Source organism: Schistocerca serialis, chromosome 1 (genome assembly GCF_023864345.2).
Source record: "Schistocerca serialis cubense isolate TAMUIC-IGC-003099 chromosome 1, iqSchSeri2.2, whole genome shotgun sequence".
Taxonomy (NCBI): Eukaryota; Metazoa; Arthropoda; class Insecta; order Orthoptera; family Acrididae; genus Schistocerca; species Schistocerca serialis.
Window position 1 is genome coordinate 1,148,790,468 of NC_064638.1, and position 26,758 is coordinate 1,148,817,225.

Below are 26,758 nucleotides of genomic sequence, written 5' to 3' on the forward strand. Positions count from 1 at the left end.
GTGTTTTTTCTAAACATGAAGTTTAAAATATAACAGTTCATTCGTTTTCTCATAAATTAAATAAATCCTAGAGTTTCATACACCTGTGAGTATGGTATGTATGCTGTGCAAAATTCGTCGAAGAATCTCTCTAACGTATGAAGAAAAGTGTACCTATAGCAACAAATGCAGCCATTAGTAAGTGAAAAAATGATGAAATTTCGCACGTACAAAAAATTTATTTTGTTATGTTTTCGAACGTCCACTGCAATGGGTGTGAATCTTGAATCCTTCCTGATGATGCTGACAAAGTTTTATGACTTTTGTTTGTAAAAGTATAGACACTGGAAATTAAGTGTCCTGTGGTGCCTCTCCTGCTCCAAGTCGGCCCGTTTGACGTCCTACCCCCCTTAAACAGAGTGGCCTTGTATTCGGGAGATGGAGACTTGAATCTTCATCCAGCAAACCTCATTTGTGTTTTTCGTAGTTTCCCTAAGTTACTGTGGCAAAGTCAGGATAGTTCCTGCTATAAGACCACGGCCGGTTACTGTCCCATCCATGTCAAAGTAGACTTTATGTAAATGCCTGTACGTACTAATTAATTTATTTTTGTTGTTCTTAAACCGTATTGCCATGTTGTATTCAGTATCATTGTAAAAGCGATCTATGGATGAATAAAGCTGCTGCTACTACTGCTACTGCTTAACAATGTGATCTCCCCGGTTTGGTCCCTCCTTTCCTTGTCTACTAGGGATTGTTTCATTCTTAGTATCATTTGATAATCGATAGCCGGCCGGAGTGGCCGTGTGGTTCTAGGCGCTACAGTCTGGAACCGAGCGACCGCTACGGTCGCAGGTTCGAATCCTGCCTCGGGCATGGATGTGTGTTATGCCCTTAGGTTAGTTAGGTTTAATTAGTTCTAAGTTCTAGGCGACTGATGACCTCAGAAGTTAAGTCGCATAGTGCTCAGAGCCATTTGAACCATTTGATAATCGATAGAGTGAAGCTGTCTACTAGGAATTGTTTCATCCTTAACCCTTAAACGGAGTGGTAACATCTTAATATCATAAATGGTGTTGTTGGGTCCAAAATGATACCACTCAATTTTATCCATGAAAATTAATTTACTTTACTTTCATTAGAAATATTTATTTATAAATTCCTTAATTGCCTATATTACAACACAAAACTTCAGTTAAACTAAAAAAATCTCTATAAAAATCACAAAAGGAAAACAAGTTTATGCAACACTACTTAACATTGAAATGAAATGCAATATAAAAATTCAAACTAGTTTATTGTATCAGAAATAACACGAAACAGTAATATATTGCTGTGAGATAAATATATAGTGTTTGAAAAATTAGCTGAATGTAATGAATATCAAATTTGAATTGATACAGAGCTTTTCACAAATCGTCAATAATCACCCGCATTCTCCTCTCCACACTCTTTACAGACAACCGAACGACAGGTTTGGCAAACTGGGCGACTGCAGCAGGTACAATACTGGTTTGTCTTTTTCTCACTGGCACATGGACAAAGAGCACATCGTTTCCTCTTTGAATCCAGAGTGGATATTTGTGATTTCGGTAGAGGTTTCTTCAAAAGTACTGAGATTGTTACTCTTAGTTCTTTCGGTAGTCTGCCATTCATCAGCTACTCATTGAGAGCCTGATTGCTGCCTGGCAAGTGTCTTGATGAATTCAAACTGGGAAATAGGTATGTACTTCTTGCAGGACGTTTGTATTACATACGAGTTAACTCCGAGTATGTGCAGAACTGCATAAAACACAGCAAGAGGCCATCTGCGTGTTCGTCTGCCTGTGCTGTAGGTAGCACACTTCTGGTCAAGAGTCTACGCCACCTTTTGTGCTATTGTAAAAGGAAATTATTTCTGGTTTTCCTGTTTTTGGATCTGTACTTTTTGAATGATGCATACTGGAAATCAAAATGACGGCTTTTCCTTTTTTAGGGACATAAGAAATCAATGTTCTGTCATTTGTGAAGCCATGAAGTGTTGAACCTTCCACACGCCTCTTAGATGGTTGGAATTCGGGTGGGATTTCCTTTTTGTTTTTCCTCAATGTACCAACATAAGTCAACTCCGAAACTAATTCAATAGAGCCAAAGTAGTTGTCAGCTGTAATGTTACGGTTTGTACCGTAGGTTTCTGAAATTTCTTTTCTTCTGGTGTCAATCCAACGCCATCACTGTCTTTTCCAGTGTATAAATAGGCATTCAGAAGGTAATTTGTTTGAGCATCAGCTAAAATCATTATTTTCAGCCCATATTTCGCTGGTTTACTAGCCATATAAACCCTAAATGCGCATCTCCCACGAAAACCAACCAGCATTTCATCTACACATGCATGTGAACATATGTTATAAGATGCCTGAGAATTGTGAACCATTCTATCGAAAATCCAAGAAATCGCTACTGCAGGGTCATTTTTCTTCATCTCTGCCAGTTATGTCATCAAATCTTAGGCAGTAAAGCAATATCAGCACTCTATTCATGGATTGCCGGCTGCGGTGGTCTTGCGGTTCTAGGCGCTGCAGTCCGGAACCGCGGGACTGCTACGGTCGCAGGTTCGAATCCTGCCTCGGGCATGGATGTGTGTGATGTCCTTAGGTTAGTTAGGTATAAGTAGTTCTAAGTTCTAGGGGACTGATGACCTATGATGTTAAGTCCCATAGTGCTCAGAGCCATTTGAACCACTCTCTTCATGGATAGTGTGGCGCGGAAAATATCTCTTCCAGTGCCATCTGTTGCAAACATAGACTCCAGATGTTCATGATTAGATTTGAAAATGGCACTGAAGTATAATAATCCAAATAGTGCCATAAGTTCATTGACGTTCATGTCTCGTAGTTCTATGCGCTGCTGATCAGAAAATTTTGTTCGATATGAAGAAATTTTCACATTGGTATGACTCACAATTTCTTCTAACATATCTCTGGTAAACAAACACTCCCACGCTTCCAATGGACTACATGAGTCTCCCAATCGGTTTGCAGGGCCTTTCAGTTTAGGAACTTTTATTATCAAGTTGTGGGCTGGTGTTCTCACATTCCTTTGAGGTTCTAGACTGTACAACTTATACATACTTCTGCCATAGAAACTAGATGATTCCCCTCTATGTTTATTTCCCTCTAATTTATCCGATTCACTAAAGTCACGACTTTGTTCTGAAGCAGTTTCATGTTCACTGTTGTAAGAAGGGTCATTTTCATCGTCCAGATCATTTGCATCACTACCCTCTTCTCCTTCTTCTAGTTCTTCTAGCGTTTTTCTCACAAAGTCTGGAAAACTTGGATCGAGCACTGACATACGTGAATGAGAGCTCGAAGCCATAGTAACACTGAAAATAAATGAAAACACTCACTAAGCCTAAAAATAAAATGACATTTCGTTGATAAATAAACTTTTGACGTAGGGCCAACAGAAACACTTACGGTGTCGTGGGGTCAATAATGGCACCAACCAAACTTTACAGCTGTGCACTGGGAAAGAGAACAACTCGACAATGCTGCTAGTTCGTCAGGAGGTTCACTATCAACTGCCGAGAAGGTATGTAGAACCGCCAACAATAGAATGACCAACAGAGGAAATGGCACGTGTGTACAGATTGACTGGTATCAAAAAGGACCCCACAACTCCGATTGAGGGTTAACATTATTTGAGAATCGATAGAATGGAGTTCATTTAACTTTTGCGGAAAGCTATTGTTGGATTATGGTAACAAAACCATGCCAGCAGATTAGAATTAAACTTTGATGAATGGACGATATTCGCTACTTATGAATTAGAGTTCAATATTCTTCGGACACAAGAAAGTAAAATTCAGTACAGTACTTGGCTTTCTTTCGAATACTTCCTCCGACCGAGTGTTCGCAGCCGACCACATCTGCAGACTTCCTCTTTAACGACTGCTGCGCTGGCGCGCGCTCAGGAGCGAGCAACCGTTAAACACGTTGTTGACTCCAGACACGCTTAACCGCGCATTGTCACATCCGACAGAGGTTGTATTTGTTCTCGTATCGATCGACATGCATCAGCGGTGACCCCACAGCGGTTATTATCAAAACTTACACTCTACAACAAGTAATGGAATGTTGTCGAATTAAATCAGGTGGCGCTGACAGAATTACATATAATAAGAAATGAGACACTGAGTGTAGTTCATGAGTTCAGAGATTTCATCAGCAAAGTTAGTGACGATGGCCGAAGACTGAGAGGAATTAACATCCAAACTGACTATAGCACGAGAAGCATTTCTGAAAGAGAGAAATTTGTTAACATAGAATATAGATTTAAATGTTGAGAAGTCTTCTCTGAAGGTATTTGCATGGGGTATTGGCTTGTAAGATAAGCAGTTTAGAAATGGAGAACAGAAGCATTTCGAAGTGAGGTGCTGTAGAAGGGTTAAAATTAGATGTGTTGATCGGAAGACCAGTGAGCACCTACGGTGTCGGACTGAGGAAAAAACAAATTTGTGGCACAGCTTGACTTCCTTGAGTCAAAACGACGTAGACAAAACAGTAACTAACTAAAACAATGGCAGCTTACTTTAGTATTGATTAAAGAAAGATAACACGTCTAAGCAGAAAAGAAAAATTGCAGTTTTTCAATAAAAGATTAGTCGTTTTCCTCTAAACTCAGTGAAATCGACTAAATATCTTTAGGTATCGCTGTGAAGTATTACGAATTGGGACTCACATACAAAATCAGTTATAAGGACATAAAATGGATGTCTTATAAAGTTCATTGGAAATTTTTTTATAGTGTGAAATCACTGCAAAGAAGATCGCCCGTAAAACGTCGTGCAACATATTTTTGAGTGTTTTGTTACTTTGCAGGTCAGCTTAAAAGAGGAAATCGAAGGAACTCAGGGTTATGCACTGTTCGAAATGTAATGCCTTTGGAATAGAGACGATGTTCTTTTCACAAAAGTTAGTCCAATGTTCTTCGCACTCCCTTCTGATCCAGTTTCGTAATTTTGATTCAGCCATCGCCTTAGTGACGGTGAGGGCAGGTTCCGTTCCAGTAAACGGAGCCATCGCGCCTGTCCTTGCCAGCTTGCTCGTTGCCATGAGTTCCTGCGTGGCCAGGGACACTCAGCAGCTTTACCCTATTGCACACCCTTAGTCTTACAAGGGCATCAAGGCAGTCTGCTAAGATCTTTGATCTCGCTGCCGCGGCTGATACGAGGTGCATTCAAGTTCTAAGGCCTCCGATTTTTTTCTAATTAACTACTCACCCGAAATCGATGAAACTTGCGTTACTTCTCGACGTAATCGCCCTGCAGACGTACACATTTTTCACAACGCTGGCGCCATGATTCCATGGCAGCGGCGAAGGTTTGTTTAGTAAAATCGCTGAGGCAATAGCAGCACGACTGGTGAATGAGTGGCCACGGAGAGTGTCTTTCATTGTTGGAAAAAGCCAAAAGTCACTAGGAGCCAGGTCAGGTGAGTAGGGAGCATGGGGAACCACTTCAAAGTTGTTATCACGAAGAAACTGTTGCGTAATGCTAGCTCGATGTGCGGGCGCGTTGTCTTGGTGAAACAGCACACGCGCAGCCCTTCCTGGACGTTTTTGTTGCAGTGCAGGAAGGAATTTGTTCTTCAAAACATTTTCGTAGGATGCACCTGTTACCGTAGTGTCCTTTGGAACGCAATGGGTAAGGATTACGCCCTCGCTGTCTCAGAACATGGACACCATCATTTTTTCAGCACTGGCGGTTACCCGAAATTTTTTTGGTGGCGGTGATTCTGTGTGCTTCCATTGAGCTGACTGGCGCTTTGTTTCTGGATTGAAAAATGGCATCCACGTCTCATCCATTGTCACAACCGACGAAAAGAAAGTCCCATTCATGGTGTCGTTGCGCGTCAACATTATTCGGCAACATGCCACACGGGCAGCCATGTGGTCGTCCGTCAGCATTCGTGGCACCCACCTGGATGACACTTTTCGCATTTTCAGGTCGTCATGCAGGATTGTGTGCACAGAACCCACAGAAATGCCAACTCTGGAGGCGATCTGTTCAACAGTCACTCGGCGATCCCCCAAAACAATTCTCTCCACTTTCTTGATCATGTCGTCAGACCGGCTTGTGCGAGCCCGAGGTTGTTTCGGTTTGTTGTCACACTATGTTCTGCCTTCATTAAACTGTCGCACCCACAAACGCATTTTCGACACATCCATAACTCCATCACCACATGTCTCCTTCAACTGTCGATGAATTTCAATTGATTTCACACCACGCAAATTCAGAAAATGAATGATTGCACGCTGTTCAAGTAAGGAAAACGTCGCGATTTTAAGTATTTAAAACAGTTCTCATTCTCACCGCTGGCGGTAAAATTCCATCTGCCGTATGGTGCTGCCATCTCTGGGACGTATTGACAATGAACGCGGCCTCATTTTAAAACAATGCGCATATTTCTATCTCTTTCCAGTCTGGAGGAAAAAAATCGGAGGCCTTAGAACTTGAATGCACCTCGTACAGATTTCGGAGCTGCTTGGCTATCTGAACAAACGTAGATGCCAAAACCCTTGTAGCGCCTACTCGCGTTCTTCCCTGCGCACACCCTGGTAGCGGATATTTCAGCCCGGAATACCGTGGCCAGCTTCCCTAGAGAGACTTCACTGTCTAAGCTAGGCCGTACCCCGTACACTCCTGCTTCAGCATCTGTATTTGTTCCCGACCCGTCAGTAAACCAGGCTATGTCTCCCGAATGGTGCCGTCGTTCATGCTTCCACTGCTCTCTTCTCTCAACTGTTACACTGAAACGTTTATTGAAACAGCTGGAAGGTACTGTACAGTCAGCCAACATTTTGGAGAAGCTTAAAGAACCAATATTTAGCACAGACTAGAATGTTATCCCACTACCTCCACCAGCACACAATGAAGAGAGATTAGGTAGCATAGAGCGAAAGCCGGACGTTGTGGCCGAGCGGTTCTAGGCGCTTCAGTCCGGAACCGCGCTGTAGCTACGGTAGCAGGTTCAAATCCTACCTCGGGCATGTATGTGTGTGATGTCCTTAGGTTAGTTAAGTTTAAGTAGTTCCAAGTCTATGGGACTGATGACCTCAGAAGTTAAGTCCCATAGTGCTCAGAGCCATTTGAACCATTTGCTTTTGTTAAGTCCCATAGTGCTCAGAGCCATTTGTACCATAGAGCGAAATGCAGAAAGGGACACCTGTCGGTAGTAAGACCCCTGTCATGCTCCATACAGTGGTTTATAGAATACTTATGTAAATAAACAGGCGTACCTCTGCTATAGCTAATTAGCAGAAAATATAGCCTTAATGTAAGGGGTAATTAATGGTTAACGGATGTAAGACACTCGTATGACACTTCCCCTGGCAGCCAAGTAACTGTTTCCGCTTATTTTTGTGGTTTAATGTAACTTTTCGTCTTAATTTTTCTCGTCATGTATTTCATATTATCGATCAGGCGCTCACTTGAGTAATATCATCTCTGGCGCCGTTTCATTTTCAGTTGTGTTTCAGTAATGGACAGAAGAGAGAGGCAGATGTTATTTGTCTACTCCTGGGAGTTGTGAAGCTGAGCGGACGCAAAGTATGGCACGTTCATGTTTTCGGAGCAGATTTGCTGAAATACATCTACATCTACATAGATACTCTGCAAGTGGTTCAAATGGCTCTGAGCACAATGGGACTTAACATCTGAGGTCATCAGTCCGCTAGAACTTAGAACTACTTAAACCTAACTAACCTAAGGACATCACACACATCCATGCCCGAACCAGGACTCGAACCTGCAACTGCAGTGGTCGCGCTGTTCCAGACTGAAGCGCCTAGAACCGCTCGGCCACTGCGGCCGGCGATACTCTGAAAATCACATTTAAGTGCCTGGCAGAGGGTTCATCGGACCACCTTTACAATTCTCTATTATGCTAATCTCGTATAGTGCGCGGAAATAATGAACACCTATTTCTTTCCGTACGAGCTCTGATTTCCCTTGTTTTATCGTGGTGATCCTTCCTTCCTATGTAGGTCAGTGTCAACAAAATATTTTCGCATTCGGAGGAGAAAGTTGGTGATTGGAATTTCGTGAGAACATTCCGTCGCAACGGAAAACGCCTTCTTTTAATGATGTCCAGCCCAAATCCTGTACTCTCTCCCATACTTCGCGATAATACAAAACGTGCTGCCTTTCTTTGAACTTTTTCGATGTACTCCGATCAGTCCTATCTGGTAAGGATCCCACACCGAGCAGCAGTATTCTAAAAGAGGACGGACAAGCGTAGTGTAGGCAGTCTCCTTAGTAGGTCTGTTAAATTTTCTAAGTGTCCTACCATATATTAATGGTGAGTCTCAGAATCCGTTGGTGTGGACTGCACTATTTATTAACCAAACTGATCGTTTTATGCTTGTGCTGAAGAAGGAAACAGCAAACAGAGAATATTGACGTAAAGCATCCAAAAGATTTCTTCCGCCAGTCTCAGTCGCAGAAAAAATATATGTATGAGAGGGAGAAATATGTATTCCATGTAACAATGAAATCAAAGAAATCGCTTCGCCACATAATTATTATCGCAATATTATTCATCTTTTGTGAAGTTTGAAATTTTTGTAGGCAGGGCACCCTGCTTTTTGTGAGTGATCGCTTTAGCCAGTTCCGCCATCAGAGCTGCCACCAGACGCGATTGAGACGTCCGTGACTCAAAGTTACCCTCCTGTTACTTCCGAGCGCTACTGTCATATGTTCCGTTATATACCCAATTGCAGTTTTCCAGTATCGGGAACGAATCATCAGTGGGAAGTGTGTTTGGACAGAAATAACAGCCTTCAGTGGCATTGACGGTTTGGTAATGGACGCCTCAGACGGCAGAACTGGTTGGAACAACTGTTCAGGGACAGCAGCAAATCCGGTTGCATTTCCAGCCTGGCTCGAATTTTTACTGCGCTTACATCTCCATCTCCAGCGATAACATTTTAGCTGACGCATTATTCGAACACTTTTACGCACTGGTTCAGAGCTTCAATATATAAGCATACCCTAATTAAACACACGAACACCGTGTTATAAAGAATTGAAGGGCCTAAACCCACTGTCAGATGAAATTAGGAACTGTATTCATTTACAGAATTTTATATAATTTAGTAGATGCGTTTGTCTAAGAGATCAGAGTTTCAGTACGAAACAATTAGCCATTCTGTGTGATGGTCTGACGAGGTAGCCATTTTATGTATTATTGATAACCATTCTTTATATCTAATTTCATTTACAGACATTCAGATTCAGTTTAGAATATTTGGCATCAAACACATCGAAAGTGATTTACATAGTTTCTGTTCGTACTCAAAAATAGGGTAGCAAAAGCTATTCTAGATGAAGAGTATATGGGCACCAGTGAATTCAGCATTTAAAAGCATTTGCTTTCACATTGATAGCGGGAGGTTTTGTCACACACACACACACACACACACACACACACACACACACACACACACACACACACACATTACAGTTACCAAGTTCCAGTTTATTGGTATCAAACGTTACTTGTCTTTCTAACGTTACTTGTCTTTCTTTCTACGTCCTTGTACCAACGAGCTTAGTCTCCAATGCCATCGATGTCAACTAACTCCCGTTAAAATCTAACCTTCCTCATGTTCGGTCGTTATTTGCTCATTCGTACAGTCTGTCTCTCTCTCTCCCTTAACTCTCCAGGTCCTGTTTCCATCGGACAACTAAATTTCTGTGTTGCACTTCGCCGGTCTTCGTTCAGCAGGGATGTTGTGTCTTAGAGTTTGTCAGGTGCAAAAATGTCACATTATGTTGTCCGCCACTTTGATTTGTTATGATGTCTAACAACGTAGATCCATAAATATAAGCACACGTCACGGTAAATTTTGTTTCCACGTACCAAATAATGTTTCACATACAGATACACTCCTGGAAATGGAAAAAAGAACACATTGACACCGGTGTGTCAGACCCACCATACTTGCTCCGGACACTGCGAGAGGGCTGTACAAGCAATGATCACACGCACGGCACAGCGGACACACCAGAAACCGCGGTGTTGGCCGTCGAATGGCGCTAGCTGCGCAGCATTTGTGCACCGCCGCCGTCAGTGTCAGCCAGTTCGCCGTGGCATACGGAGCTCCATCGCAGTCTTTAACACTGGTAGCATGCCGCGACAGCGTGGACGTGAACCGTATGTGCAGTTGACGGACTTTGAGCGAGGGCGTATAGTGGGCATGCGGGAGGCCGGGTGGACGTACCGCCGAATTGCTCAACACGTGGGGCGTGAGGTCTCCACAGTACATCGATGTTGTCGCCAGTGGTCGGCGGAAGGTGCACGTGCCCGTCGACCTGGGACCGGACCGCAGCGACGCACGGATGCACGCCAAGACCGTAGGATCCTACACAGTGCCGTAGGGGACCGCACCGCCACTTCCCAGCAAATTAGGGACACTGTTGCTCCTGGGGTATCGGCGAGGACCATTCGCAACCGTCTCCATGAAGCTGGGCTACGGTCCCGCACACCGTTAGGCCGTCTTCCGCTCACGCCCCAACATCGTGCAGCCCGCCTCCAGTGGTGTCGCGACAGGCGTGAATGGAGGGACGAATGGAGACGTGTCGTCTTCAGCGATGAGAGTCGCTTCTGCCTTGGTGCCAATGATGGTCGTATGCGTGTTTGGCGCCGTGCAGGTGAGCGCCACAATCAGGACTGCATACGACCGAGGCACACAGGGCCAACACCCGGCATCATGGTGTGGGGAGCGATCTCCTACACTGGCCGTACACCACTGGTGATCGTCGAGGGTACACTGAATAGTACACGGTACATCCAAACCGTCATCGAACCCATCGTTCTACCATTCCTAGACCGGCAAGGGAACTTGCTGTTCCAACAGGACAATGCACGTCCACATGTATCCCGTGCCACCCAACGTGTTCTAGAAGGTGTAAGTCAACTACCCTGGCCAGCAAGATCTCCGGATATGTCCCCCATTGAGCATGTTTGGGACTGGATGAAGCGTCGTCTCACGCGGTCTGCACGTCCAGCACGAACGCTGGTCCAACTGAGGCGCCAGGTGGAAATGGCATGGCAAGCCGTTCCACAGGACTACATCCAATATCTCTACGATCGTCTCCATGGGAGAATAGCAGCCTGCATTGCTGCGAAAGGTGGATATACACTGTACTAGTGCCGACATTGTGCATGCTCTGTTGCCTGTGTCTATGTGCCTGTGGTTCTGTCAGTGTGATCATGTGATGTATCTGACCCCAGGAATGTGTCAATAAAGTTTCCCCTTCCTGGGACAATGAATTCACGGTGTTCTTATTTCAATTTCCAGGGGTGTATATTCCAGTGCGCACGGCGCCACTAGGTTCGTTCGTGCTACTTATGACGTGACACATATATGTTTTACGACTTACGCTTAAGAGTACCTTAGTGCACCTCAAGGGAACAGTTAATGGCGTCAAAATTCTGTACTGAATAAACCTAATCTCAAGGCCAGTTTCATTCATGAATTGAGAATGTTCCTCGCTGTTCTTCGAAAAAGTGTGAACGATAAATGAGATATCAGTCTACTTCGTAATTCGGAGTAACTAAACTAGCCTTGGTCCTGGTGGCATGAAATCTCGTTCCTCCGATGTGAGAGTCATTACATCCGACGACTGGAATTTTCACATTCGCAAGTCATTCCAAGGGGGGAAATCAAAGTAATTTTCAGACTTAATGTCTTACTGATTCTTTAAGACGTATTTTTCTGTCTGAAACTGCGTTTTCGATAAAAGTGCGAAAGAGAAGGTGTTCTAAAACTTTTCTATATTAAGCTAACCATTAACCAGCGGCTTACAGAGGTCAACAAGTTATAAAAACTGTGTGAGAACCATAAAGTCTAACTGTAAGTAGGCTGTTTAGGTTTTTATGTTGGTAACGCCACGTAGTGCTCTGTCTGAAAATCGCTGAATGCGCTGTGTGCAGTCTGTGGCTGCTTGGACTCATTGTTGGAATATTTGTTTGTGTAGTGTTGGGCAGTTGGATGTGAACAGCACGTAGCGTTGGGCAGTTGGAGGTGAGCCGCCAGCAGTGGTCGATGTGGGGAAAGAGCCTGAGTTTTGAGTGGACGATCTGGACGTGTGTCCATCAGAAAAAGGAAATTTGTTTAATTGGATGTCACAAAATTGTGTATATATTATGACCATTGAACGCGATTAAGGTAAATACATTGTTCTCTTTCAAAATCTTTCATATGCTAACTATGCCTATCAATAATAGTTAGTGCCTTCAGTAGTTAGAATCTTTTATTTAGTTGGCAGTACTGGTGCTCGCTGTATTGCAGTAGTTCGAGTAACGAAGATTTTTGTGAGGTAAGTGATACATGAAACGTATAGGTTATTGTTAGTCAGGGCCATTCTTTTGTGGAGATTATTGAAAGTCAGATTGCGTTGCGCTAGAAATATTGTGTGTGAGTTTATTGATGATCAGAATACGTAAAGAGAAAACTGTCTGAGTACGTTGAGTTTTGCTAAGCGGTTTGAAAATCAAATAACGTAAGAGTTTTTCCAGCAGTGTCATTCTTAATTTTCAAAGGGGAAGTTTCATAATCAGTGCCTTTATGTACAGGTAACTGTCCTTTCTTCGAGCCTACTGTTGGTAGCGGAAGACTATTATCAAGGTGGTCCGCGTGTGTAACGTTAATTATTATAACTGTCAGCATTTATATCTTGGCGAGAGCATTGACACCACGCTTACACTTACAAAAGTTTAGAGTCATAACGGTACAGCAGAGGACGACGGTTAATGTTCCCGCGGTGTTACGTTAATGGCAGCGAACATTAAGTCGTTTTCTTGGCAGTGACAGCGTCTTCCTACGAACAGAACATTCCGAAATGTGTCCATTACTTTCCTGCTTTGACGGTCTCTGAAAACGTATTCTAGGTACGTTTCATTCAACGTTATGTAATCTCGCATGTTAACACTTTTTTGAATGTGTTACGAAATGGGAACCACATTCAATGATATAAAATATTTTCTTTCCCTACGTTTCCCGCAATATGAATTTAACATTCCATGACCAAGCGACGTATTGTTCACTATAAAAGTATGTACAGTTATCTTCACCGTTCCAAATGACACTTATGTTCTAGTATGAAGCATGTAAATTTACATATATGAATCAGGTGGGATATGCAGACATGAAATGAAGAGAAACGTGGCCACATGGATTGCAATATGTGATGTAAACTACTTAAAAATTAAAACTTTATAGTCTCAGGCAGCATGAAAGCTTTATCAACACTTTTTTCTGTGTGTGTATAGTGAGCCATCACAATCAATTAACAATTTTGCTGATTTATTTCTTTGAATGCTTTCATCAACAAGATATTTGACTGTCTCCAGAACGTTAGCAATTTTCCTACGTGACGAAACACAGCAGGTCCACACATACTTCCCGACTTGCGAGCAGATTGCTACAGTCCCATGAATTCTTACGGCGCTAGCGGGAAACAATAGCAAATGACACTTATGGTAACATTAGCTTCTCCAACAATTTCAAATGGCTCTAAGCACTATGGGACTTAACTTCTGAGGTCATCAGTCCCCTAGACTTAGAACTACTTAGATCTAACTAACCTAAGGACATCACACACATCGATGCCTGAGGTAGGATTCGAACCTGCGACCGTAACAGCAGCGCCTAGAACCACTCGGCCACATCAGTCGGCCCAACAATTTTATTCACATAAATATTTTCAGGGTATAAAATATTTTTAGGGTGTAAAATATTTTCAGGGTGTGAAACATTCTTGGGGTATCTGCTGAGCAAGAACACTGAATTTAGACAGCGTTTTCACAAGTTTCCTTCTCGTGATGTTCAGGCAAAGTGCCGCGTACCTCTTAGGAAATTATGTTCTGGAAGGTGTCCCGTTAGCAGTGCTCGATATTCAAGGACACGCCCCTACCCCTCAATATGAAGCAAAAAAAAAAACTCATATGTACATATGCCCTATTTCGAATGGAATACTTTTAAGGTACGTTCCTTTTTGGCTAGTGGTGCGCACGAATGTGTCAGACCCACGCAATGTTTTTGACATTTTATTTTAGCTCGCTGCTTTCAACCTCTTTGCTCGGAATGTCTTTCTACCATTACAGTCGGCCGATGATCACACGGCTGTCCATGGTGTGTTGTGAGTGAAGTAGTGCTACCGATTCAGTGTGTGTCAGGCGGATCCATCGGTTAACCCTGTTTGTGCACGCGCTGGCTAAAACGAATAATATGCAGATATGGCGTATGTTTACGGCTTTTGCCGTGTCGAAGAATACCGTCGGCGCTTCCCGACACGTCGAATCTCTGATCTTGGAGGGTTAACCAGAGTTTTCAGCACACTGCTTGAAGCAGGTATTTTTCCAAGTTCCCATATTTCTCCTGAACGTGTAGTTCAACAACGTGTACAGGAACAGTAACACGTTCTTCAAATGGGGCAGCGTAGCTCTACTACCAGAACACGGCGATTTCCTGCACACATTAATAGCACGAACACGTGTATGGCGAACATTAGACGTGGAAAATTTGTACCAATTTAACGCTCAGCGTATCCTTAATCTTCACATTGGCGACAACGCCACACAACTTGAAATTTGTCGCTGCTTAAATGACAGTCGTCATTTGCTCCCATTAACACTATTCGCAGATGAAACCACATTTACACGGAATGGAATCAACAACACACGTAATGATCATCGATTGCCGCAGGAAAAACGACAGGGTACAGTGGAAACCAAAGTTTCGTTTAACGATCGATGTTTGGTGAGACGAGATCGGTGACACGTTGACAGGTCCAGTCCCTTTAAAAGAGCAAACGACAGGACAAAATTACTTGCATTTTTTTGAAAAATTTGTTTGTTGAACACCTTCAGAACGCTCCTTTGTCCGCGCGGACTGCAATGTACTTCCAGTACGACGTAGCCCCCTTCACACCAGACGTGTGAGCGAACATCTCGACCACATATACCCTGAAAAAATGGAAATGTCGTGTGGCTAGGGCCTCCCGTCGGGTAGACCGTTCGCCTGGTGCAGGTCTTTCGATTTGACGCCACTTCGGCGACCTGCGCGTCGATGGGGATGAAATGATGATGATTAGGACAACACAACACCCAGTCCCTGAGCGGAGAAAATTTCCGACCCAGCCGGGAATCGAATCCGGGCCCTTAGGATTGACAGTCTGTCACGCTACCACTTTTTTTTTTATTATTATTAAAAAAATCTCATTATGTTCTGTATTGTTCGTTGACTTTGTTCGTTGCGGACGTCCGATGACACTCGTTCTGGTTGTTCGTTGATCCGTTCACTCAGTTTTTTTATTACAGAAGGTAGCTAAACCCTCTGACCGAACACGCTGAGCTACCGTGCGGCTTTACTCGGCTACCAGGGCGGACACATATACCCTAATCGCTTCACTGGTCGTGGTAGTAAAATTAACTGGCCACCAAGATCGCCAGAACTCTCGCCACTAGGTTTTTTGTTCATGGGGTTGGATGAAGTCTGAAGTGTACAAACGAAAGGTGAATACGCCAATGAGCTGCTTGGTCGCACCTTGGACGCTGCTGCCCTCATCAGCAAACATGCAGGGGTATACAAACAAGCAACACAACGTGTTCTCCCAATAATGCACAAACGCAGTGAAGTTGACGGTGAGATATTCGAATATTTATTATAAACTGTACAACAGCGGTAATGTGACGTGTGCGAGAATGTTCAGAGGTGAATGTGTTAAAAACACGTATTCTCCAATTGATACTTTGTAAAACGCATGTTGCAATGTTTGGCAACTCTTCTGCATGTGTACCTTTGTAAACCTGATAATATATCGAACAAAACAGAATACAAATAAAAGTGTACATAAAATATGTTCCACTTCGGAAACAATTCGAAATATGGAATATGCCCGTATGAAGTTTTTTTTTTTTGCTTCAAATAAGTGTTTCTGTGATATCCCTGAATAGTGAGCATTCGTCCTGGCACGCCCCGTATATTGTGGGCTGATGTCCTCCTGTGATTTCCCTAAATCGCTTCAGGCAAATGCCGCGATGGTTCCTTCGAAAATGCACGGTCGACTTTCTTCTCCATCCCTTAATCCAACGGGACCGATGACCTCGCTGTCTGGTCCCCTCCCCCAAGCCAACCAACCAACAACTGCAGTCCTCTCCCGTTGCAGTACCAGGGGGACTTGACGTATCTTCTGGAAGAGCGTGTCCCGACCAGTGGTGGAAACTGCGGGTGATCCGGGCGTCGAATCCCGGTGCTGCCAGCCCACTCCGTCCACTGCATTCGCCTGCTTGCCAGATTTGCGCTAAGGCAGTATCCCGAGTAGCACCTGTAATGACTGTGCGTTTACAAGCCTTTCTGCTTCCGGGCTGGTGTGGCGGCGAGGCGGAGTTGCGTGAGTTGGGCCAGACAGGGTTGGCTGCCATCCCTCAGAGGTTTCTGCTGCTCCAGCTGGCGAGAGGCACACAGTCGGCTGCCGAGGTGTCACTTTCCAGCGACCAAATATTACCTGCAAAAATTGCAAAGTGAAAAACGAGGATTGAATCCAGTCGACCTACATAATAAAATGAGGATATGACATTGTGCACCTCACCTCAGGAATTAAGTGCAGCATTGCACTCCAGCTTTCACAGGAGATCGATTTTTATAAGCAAGTTCACAAAATTGCGCCCTGGTAAACAATACTGCAATAACTATAAACAATATGTCAATCAGTGGCTGATACCGTTCCTCACAAGCGACTATTAACAAAATTGCGTGTATATGGAGTATTGTCTCAGTTGTGTGACTGAATTCGTGATTTACTCTCAGAGAAGTCACAGTTCGTAGTGATAGAAGAAAAATCATCAAGTAGAACAGAAGTGATATCTGGCGTTCCGCAAGGTAGTGTCATAGGCCCTCTGCTGTTCCCGATTTACATAAATGATCTAGGTGATAATCTGAGCAGCCTCCTTAGATTGCTTGCAGATGACGTTGTAATTTACCGTCTGGTAAAATCATCAGACAATCAATTCCAATTACAAAATGATGTAGAGAGAATTTCTGTATGGTGCGAAAAATGGCATTTGGCACTAAACAAAGAAAAGTGCGAGGTCATCCACATGGGTACTAAAAGAAATCCGATAAATTTTTGGTATACGATAAATCGCACAAATCTAAGAGCTGTCAATTCGACTAAATACCTAGGAATTACAATTACTAGCAACTTAAATTGGAAAGACGACATAGATAATATTTTGGGGAAGGCGAAACAAAGACAGCGCTTTGTTGACAGAACACTTAGAAGATACGACAAACCCATTAAAGAGACAGCCTACATTACACTTGTCCGTCCTCTGCTGAAATATTGCGACGCGGTGTGGGATCCTTACCCGGTAGGATTGACGGAGGACATCGAAAAAGTGCAAAGAAGGGCAGCTCGTTTCGTGTTATCGCGCAATAGGGGTGAGAGTGTCAATGATATGATACGCGAGTTGGGGTAGCAGTCACTGAAACAAAGGCGGTCTTCTTCGAGGCGAGATCTATTTACGAAATTTCAATCACCAACTTTCTGTTCCGAATTCGAAAATATTTTGTTGACACCCACCTACGTAGGGAGAAATGATCATCATAATAAGAGAAATCAGAGCTCGAACGGAAATATTTAGGTGTTCCTTCTTCCCACGCGCCATTAGAGAGTGGAATGATAGAGAAGTAGTACGAAAATGGTTCGATGAACCCTCTGCCAGGCACTTAAGTGTGAACTGCAGAGTAACCATGTAGATGGAGATGTAGAACTGTGGTGTTTCGTCATTGTCGTAGAATTGTATTCTGTCTCATCCAGGTTTGTTTGAACAAAACCTAATATCAAAAATTTACGCTGTTTGCATGGGCAGTGTCCCTGGTACTGCGTTATGACGTTGCTATAAAATTTTATTGCTTATTACGTCTGAATCTACATCTACATCTACATCTACATCTATACTCCGCGAGCCACCTTACGGTGTGTGGCGGAGGGTACTTATTGTACCACTATGTGATCCCCCCTTCCCTGTTCCATTCACGAATTGTGCGTGGGAAGAACGACTGCTTGTAAGTCTCCGTATTTGCTCTAATTTCTCGGATCTTTTCGTTGTGATCATTACGCGAGATATATGTGGGCGGTAGTAATATGTTGGCCATCTCTTCCCGGAATGTGCTCTCTCGTAATTTCGATAATAAACCTCTCCGTATTGCGTAACGCCTTTCTTGAAGTGTCCGCCACTGGAGCTTGTTCAGCATCTCCGTAACGCTCTCGCGCTGACTAAATGTCCCCATGACGAATCGCGCTGCTTTTCGCTGGATCATGTCTATCTCTTCTATTAATCCAACCTGGTAAGGGTCCCATACTGATGAGCAATACTCAAGAATCGGACGAACAAGCGTTTTGTAAGCTACTTATTTCGTCGATGAGTCACATTTTCTTAGAATTCTTCCTATGAATCTCAACCTGGCGCCTGCTTTTCCCACTATTTGTTTTATGTGATCATTCCACTTCAGATCGCTCCGGATAGTAACTCCTAAGTATTTTACGGTCGTTACCGCTTTCAATGATTTACCACCTATGGCATAATCGTACTGGAATGGATTTCTGCCCCTATGTATGCGCATTATATAACATTTATCTACGTTTAGGGAAAGCTGCCAGCTGTCGCACCATGCATTAATCCTCTGCAGGTCCTCCTGGAGTACGTACGAGTCTTCTGATGTTGCTACTTTCTTGTAGACAACCGTGTCATCTGCAAATAGCCTCACGGAGCTACCGATGTTGTCAACTAAGTCATTTATGTATATTGTAAACAATAAAGGTCCTATCACGCTTCCATGCGGTACTCCCGAAATTACCTCTACATCTGCAGATTTTGAACCGTTAAGAATGACATGTTGTGTTCTTTCTTCTAGGAAATCCTGAATCCAATCACAAACCTGGTCCGATATTCCGTAAGCTCGTATTTTTTTCACTAAACGTAAGTGCGGAACCGTATCAAATGCCTTCCTGAAGTCCAGGAATACGGCATCAATCTGCTCGCCAGTGTCTACGGCACTGTGAATTTCTTGGGCAAATAGGGCGAGCTGAGTTTCACATGATCTCTGTTTGCGGAATGTCGTTATCCAGATACTCATCAAATAACACACAGCAAACTTGCAATCATAGGGGAAATCGACAGAGGTCTCCCTAGTCAATAAACAGACTTCTAACCAAATAAGACGAGCGAGTGCAGTGCTCATCACCTTCACCGAAAAATTACAGAATGATGGTCGACTCTGGCCAGTGTTCAAAACGGTTCAAAGGGCTCTAAACACTATGGGACTTAACATCTGGTCATCGGTCCGCTAGACTTAGAACTACTTAAACCTAACTAATCTAAGGACATCACACACATTCGTGCCCGAGGCAGGATTCTAACGTGCGACCGTAGCAACAGCACCTGAAACGCCGAGAACCGCTCGGTCACAGCGGCCGGCTCTGCCCAGTGTGGACAACGATAACGCCATCGCAGTTGCAACAACAAGGTTGAGTGTGGAACTGGTTATATTTACTGTTAATGGGTAGCCTAACCATTGAAAAGATGTGCCATAGTTTAAAGCATCTTATGATTTAAATCTATTGTGCGTATTTAACATTTTTCATTTGCTCTAATTGTTAGACACAATACAAAAGCCTTCACTAAAAGGTCACATCTCCAGTACTGTCAATGAAATAACCACGGAACAGTGGCAGAAAATGAAACAGTATCACTTAGCAGTATGCGACAGTAATGTCACAATAACGAAAACAAAACACCGCAGTCTAAGTTTTATGTTCTCTGCTGTGCACCAAAATTCTTCATTGGCTGACAATATTAATTTCTATTTTTAGATGGCAGGTTCTGCTTGGTACAGCGTAAAAATGAAAAGGTAATGGGATACACAGAGCAAGGATCATGATTGTGATAAACTTCTAAAGCGGCACAGAACTACTATACATGATGTTACGAAACTACTCGTTCAAATTAATACAACAGGTAGAGAATAAAAAATGAGTTACGATACATATTGTCCCTGACAACAATTTCTGTTGTTAGTTCAGCATTTTAATTATAGCAGTGGCATTTACAGGAACATCTCGATTGTACGACCATTGGCCCGTGTGCATGCTATGCTGTCGTGTCCGTTCGAAGATTCGTGGCATGCCCACAGTGGTACCAGCAGCGGCGGCATTTCTGGCGACGAAGTCTTCTTCTGTTTCCGCAATGGTTCATATTCCCACAGAGGAAGAAAACCAGACGGAACCGCGGGCCGATGGTGTAGAACTGAATTCGGCGTTCGAAGAGACTATAGGTCATCATGCATCGTATCAAACTATCGTGAGGCGATTGCACGATGCAAAGCTCCATTCCTGACGACCATGGTGAGCACCACTTTGTACACCACAGCGCCATGGACTCCGTTACATGCGATCAGAAAATCATGTAGAATGGACGCCCCAGGATGGGTGTCGGGTGGTGTTTACGGACGAAAGTCGAATCTGAAACAAGAACAATCTCAGACAGCCTGTTTGGAGACAACACAGTCATACTACACTCCTCGAACAATGTGTTCCACATATGCAGCGAGGTGGTGGTGGGGTGATATCATGCTGTGGTATTACATGGGGTCACCGCCCGTAGACCTCTCGAGGTTGTTGATAATAATCTCACTCCTCTACAGTACGGGAACGTGGCCGGCCGGTGTGGCCGTGGGGTCTAGGCGCTTCAGTCTGGAACCGCGTGACCGCTCCGGTCGCAGGTTCGAATCCTGCCTCGGGCATGGATGTGTGTGATGTCCTTAGGTTAGTTAGATTTAAGTTCTAGGGGACTGATGACCTCAGATGTTAAGTCCCATAGTGCTCAGAGCCATTTGAACCATTTTTCAACGGGAACGTGGTTCTGCAAAGAATATTCTGATCGCATCGCCAACATTTTGGTGACGATATTTCATCTCAGTGGATGATAACTGTCGTGCTCATCCTGCTGTTGTCGTGAACTCGTTCCTTCAGGATGCTAGGATCACCAGGATGGAGTGGGCTGCCTGTTCCCCGTACGTGAGCCCAGGTGAACAAGCGTGGGATCGATTGAACGTCGACTGGACGTCGAAAGCAGCCACGTACACTGCACGACTTACGCAGAATCGCCATTGAAGAGCGGAACACTGTAGACCAGGGTTGGCTTGATGATGTTATCGATAGTGCGCCACCTCAGATTCAAGACTGCATCCGAGCAAGGAGACGTTCCTCCACGTATTGATGTTGCTCGGGAGTGCTGTGCAAAATACTCCATAGGAAATACACGATTTTGTCGTTATACAATTTTTTTTTACACTACTGGCCATTAAAATTGCTACAATACGAAGATGACGTGCTACAGACGCGAAATTTAACCGACTGGAAGAAGATGCTGTGATATGCAAATGATTAGCTTTTCAGAGCATTCACACAAGGTTAGCGCCGGTGGCGACACCTACAACGTGCTGGCATGACGAAAGTTTCCAACTGATTTCTCATACACAAACACCAGTTGACAGGCGTTGCCTGGTGAAACGTTGTTGTGACGCCTCGTGTAAGGAGGAGAAATGCGTACCATCACGTTTACAACTTTGATAAAGGTCGGATTGTAGCCTATCGCGATTGCGGTTTATCGTATCGCGACATTGCTGCTCGGGTTGGTCAAGATCCAATGACTGTTAGCAGAATATGGAATCGGTGGGTTCAGGAGGGTAATACGGAACGCCGTGCTGGATCCCAACGGCCTCGTATCACTAGCAGTCGAAATGACAGGCATCTTACCCGCATGGCTGTAATGGATCGTCCAGCCACGTCTCGATCCCTGAGTCAACACATGGGGACGTTTGCAAGACAACAACCATCTGCACGAACAGTTCGATGACGTTCGCAGCAGCGTGGACTATCAGCTCGGAGACCATGGCTGCGGTTACCCTTGACGCTGCATCACAGACAGGAGCGCCTGCGATGGTGTACTCAGCGACGAACCTGGATGCACGAATGGCAAAACGTCATTTTTTCGGATGAATCCAGGTTCTGTTTACAGCATCATGATGGTCGCATCCCTGTTTGGCGACATCGCGGTGAACGCACACTGGAAGCGTGTATTCGTCATCGCCATACTGGCGTATCACCCGGCCTGATGGTATGGGGTGCCATTGATTACACGTCTCGGTCACCTCTTGTTCGCATTGACGGCACTTTGAACAGTGGACGTTACATTTCAGATGTGTTACGACCAGTGGCTCTACCCTTCATTCGATCCCTGCGAAACCCTACGTTTCAGCAGGATAATGCACGACCGCATGTTGAAGGTCCTGTACGGGCCTTTCTGGATATAGAAAATGTTCGACTGCTGTCTATCCAGCACATTCTCCAGATCTCTCACCATCTGAAAACGTCTGGTCAATGCTTGCCGAGCAACTAGCTGGTCTCAATACGCCAGTCACTACTCTTGATAAACTGTGGTATGGTGTTGAAGCTGCATGGGCAGCTGTACCTGTACACGCCATCCAAGTTCTGTTTGACTCAATGCCCAGGCTTATCAAGGCCGTTATTACGGCCGGAAGTCGTTGTTCTGTGTACTAATTTCTCAGGATCTGTGCACCTAAATTGCGTGAAAATGTAATCACATGTCAGTTCTAGTTTAATATATTTGTCCATTGAATGCCCGTTTATCATCTGCATTTCTTCTTGGTGTAGCAATTTTAATGGCCAGTAGTGTACATTTGGTGACTTGGACACATAGCAAATGAATGTATACTCATTCCTCAAAGTCAATTTTTGTTCTCTGTGTCACGAATTTCCAAATAAAGGGATGATGCAAAATTTTTGTTGACCTGTTTATAATACTGCCACTGGAGGGACTGTCTCCTTTTATGAAGACTCCTTTAGTACCAACAAGAACAGAGAAGGCTGCTGCTTTCGCTCTGTAATTCGGGTTGGCGACTTCGGTGACCCTTAGGGAATTAATTTTAAGCGTGCACTCAATAGTGAACAACGATGACAGGCCGCGGAATCCTCGAGAGGTGCTGCAGGACGTGGTATTGAAAAGAGTTCCGCGGAAGTCTTCATCGTTCGCGTTTTAAGTCCTTAGGAAATCGCGACAGAGGCAGAAATTTGTTTACATTCGTAAAGGAGAGGCCAAGGCGTCGACCTAGGCCTTGCTTCGCAACTAGTGGCGTAATTGTCAGGGTTCAGACACCACAGGTCGAAGGTTCGGATGCTGTGCAACCGGCTCGGTTTGTCCCTCAGGTTTTGCTGCTGTCTTCGGTGCTGCTGGTTAAATTCGCGACGGCGGCGTCAAGGCTGTCTACTGGAATCGACGAAAATGTCTCTTGCTTGAGGGTGAACTGGGTAATGTCGCTAACAAGTATTTCTCAAGGTGACTCCGATACGGACAGCGTTCATTTTGTTGTTATGTCACCGGAGCTACCTGCGAAGGCGAAGAGAAACTACTGGAGTTCTTTCGGAACGTCAACCATTGTTAGTGACCACCAACACATTGGAGATTTCAAGGCTCCATACCCGTCGGCGAACGCTGGACACACGCTGGCAGGAATTCCGAAGTGCTGTCCTTGGCGTGGATCTGGTGGAGGCGGTGCGTTGTCGCCTCCCTGCGACCTGTTACCAAGTGAGAAAGTCACGTTCCGTCAAATTACAGCAGCCTCACTCCACGGAATCTGAGGTGGGTGTGAGCGAACTGAAACAGTAGAAGGTTTCTTCTTATGTGGAAATAAATTTAAGCACCAAAACTAAAATAATTTGTCTAAACCTACGTGAGAAATTCCGTATTTTTGTATTAATTCCGTCTATTGTCTTAAAATGTAAAATTCTAATTAATTCTTAAATGTGACAGAGCACTTGTATTTTTTAATTGGCAAATAATGCATCAGACGCTGCGCAAGCGGCGTCAGCAACCAAATTTTATGCGATCAGCCGCGCCGGAAAAGCAGCGCAGCGAAGTGTCTCGATTTTTCCACTGAAGAGGCTCCCAGAACAAGAAAGAGACTGAGGAAACATAACAGTAAAGTCGCCTTCAGTTGTCTACTTGTATAAAAACACCAGCGGCGCCTGGCTCTCTCTCTCTCTTAACCATTTCGGTCATGGCGTCCTCATATAAGGACATACTAAATAAATGCTTAGTATATTAAAATTAGTTAATTTTTACCATTTGTGATTGTTGTCCTCAGAGTGTCACAACCAGAGAGTTTATTTGAGAACAGTGTCGACATCTCCTGCCAAACTGTGGTACCACAAAACAAAGTTGAATGTCCACAGCCAGATGGACGCTTGCCAGTAACCTTTGTACCTCCCATCAGCCGGTTAATATCTTCTGAGTTTAGATAAAAAAAATATTGGTGCTTAGAAAGGTGCATTCTTGAAGGGGAAAAGGTGTCTTTCAGAACGAAAGGTAAATACATGGCTCTAAATGAGGACATCGTGATTGAAAACTTGTAATAGCATAGAAATTTAGGACATTATTTCACTGTCTTTTTAGTCATCTTACGGTGATTTCACAATGCCTGAGGCCAAGCTTTACTGTATGGTTAAATGATGATGGTGTCGTCTTGGGTAAAATATTCCAGAGGTAAAATAGTCCCCCACTCGGATCTCCGGGCGGGGACTACTCAAGAGGACGTCGTTATCAGGAGAAAGAAAACTAGCGTTCTGCGGATCGGAGCGTGGAATGTCAGATCCCTTAGTAGAGCAGGCAGGTTAGAAAATTTAAAAAAGGAAATGGATAGGTTAAAGTTAGATATAGTAGGAATTAGTGTGGTCCGCTGGCAGGAGGAACAAGACTTTTGGTCAGGTTAATACAGGGTTATAAATACAAAATCAAATAGGGGTGATGCAGGAGCAGGTTTAATAATGAATAACAAAATAGGAGTGCGGGTAAGCTACTACAAACAGCATAGTGAACGCATTATAGTGGCCACGATAGACACGAAGCCCACGCCTACTACAGTAGTACAAGTTTATATGCACAACTAGCTCTGCAGATGACGAAGAAATTGAAGAAATGTATGATGAGATAAAAGAAATTATGCAGGTAGCAAAGGGAGACGAAAATTTAATAGCCATGGGTGACTGGAATTCGGTAGTAGGAAAAGGGAGAGAAGGAAACGTAGTAGGTGTATATGGATTGGGGCTAAGAAATGAAAGAGGAAGCCGCCTAGTAGAATTTTGCACAAAGCACAACTCAAGAATCATAAAAGAAGGTCGTGTACATGGAAGAACCCTGGAGATACTGACAGGTTTCAGATAGATTATATAATGATAAGACAGAGATTTGGGAACCAGGTTTTAAATTGTAAGACATTTCCAGGGGCAGATGTGGACTCTGACCACAATCTATTGGTTATGAACTCTAGATTAAAACTGAAGAAACTGCAAAAAGGTGGGAATTTAAGGAAATGGGATCTGGATAAACTGACTAAACCAGAGGTTGTACAGAGTTTCAGGGAGAGCATAAGGGAACAATTGACAGGAATGGGGGAAAGAAATACAGTAGAAGAAGAATGGGTAGCTTTGAGGGATGAAGTAGTGAAGGCAGCAGAGGATCAAGTAGGTAACAAGACGAGGGCTAGTAGAAATCCTTGGGTAACACAAGAAATATTGAATTTAATTGATGAAAGGAGAAAATATAAAAATGCAGTAAATGAAGCAGGCAAAAAGAAATACAAACGTCTCAAAAATGAGATCGACAGGAAGTGCAAAATGGCTAAGCAGGGATGGCTCGAGGATAAATGTAAGGATGTAGAGGCTTATCTCACTAGGGGTAAGATAGATACTGCCTACAGGAAAATTAAAGAGACCTTTGGAGAAAAGAGAACCACTTGTATGACCATTAAGAGCTCAGATGGAAACCCAGTTCTAAGCAAAGAAGGGAAAGCAGAAAGGTGGAAGGAGTATATAGAGGGTCTATACAAGGGCGATGTACTTGAGGACAATATTACGGAAATGGAAGAGGATGTAGATGAAGATGAAATGGGAGATACGATACTGCGTGAAGAGTTTGACAGAGCACAGAAAGACCTAAGTCGAAACAAGGCCCCGGGAGTAGACAACATTCCATTAGAACTACTGACGGCCTTGGGAGAGCCAGTCCTGACAAAATTCTACCATCTGGTGAGCAAGATGTATGAGACAAGCGAAATACCCTCAGACTTCAAGAGGAGTATAATAATTCCAATCCCAAAGAAAGCAGGTGCTGACAGATGTGAAAATTACCGAACAATCAGTTTAATAAGTCACGGATGCAAAATACTAACACGAATTCTTTACAGACGAATGGAAAAACTGGGGAAGATCAGTTTGGATTCCGTAGAAATATTGGAACACGTGAGGCAATACTGACCCTACGACTTATCTTAAAGCTAGATTAAGGTAAGGCAAACCTACGTTTCTAGCATTTGTAGACTTAGAGAAAGCTTTTGACAATGTTGACTGGAATACTCTCTTTCAAATTCTGAAGGTGGCAGGGGTAAAATACAGGGAGCGAAAGGCTATTTACAATTTGTACAGAAACCAGATGGCAGTTATAAGAGTCGAGGGACATGAAAGGGAAGCAGTGGTTGGGAAGGGAGTGAGACAGTGTTGTAGCCTCTCCCCGATGTTATTCAATCTGTATATTGAGCAAGCAGTGAAGGAAACAAAAGGAAAATTCGGAATAGATATTAAAATCCATGGAGA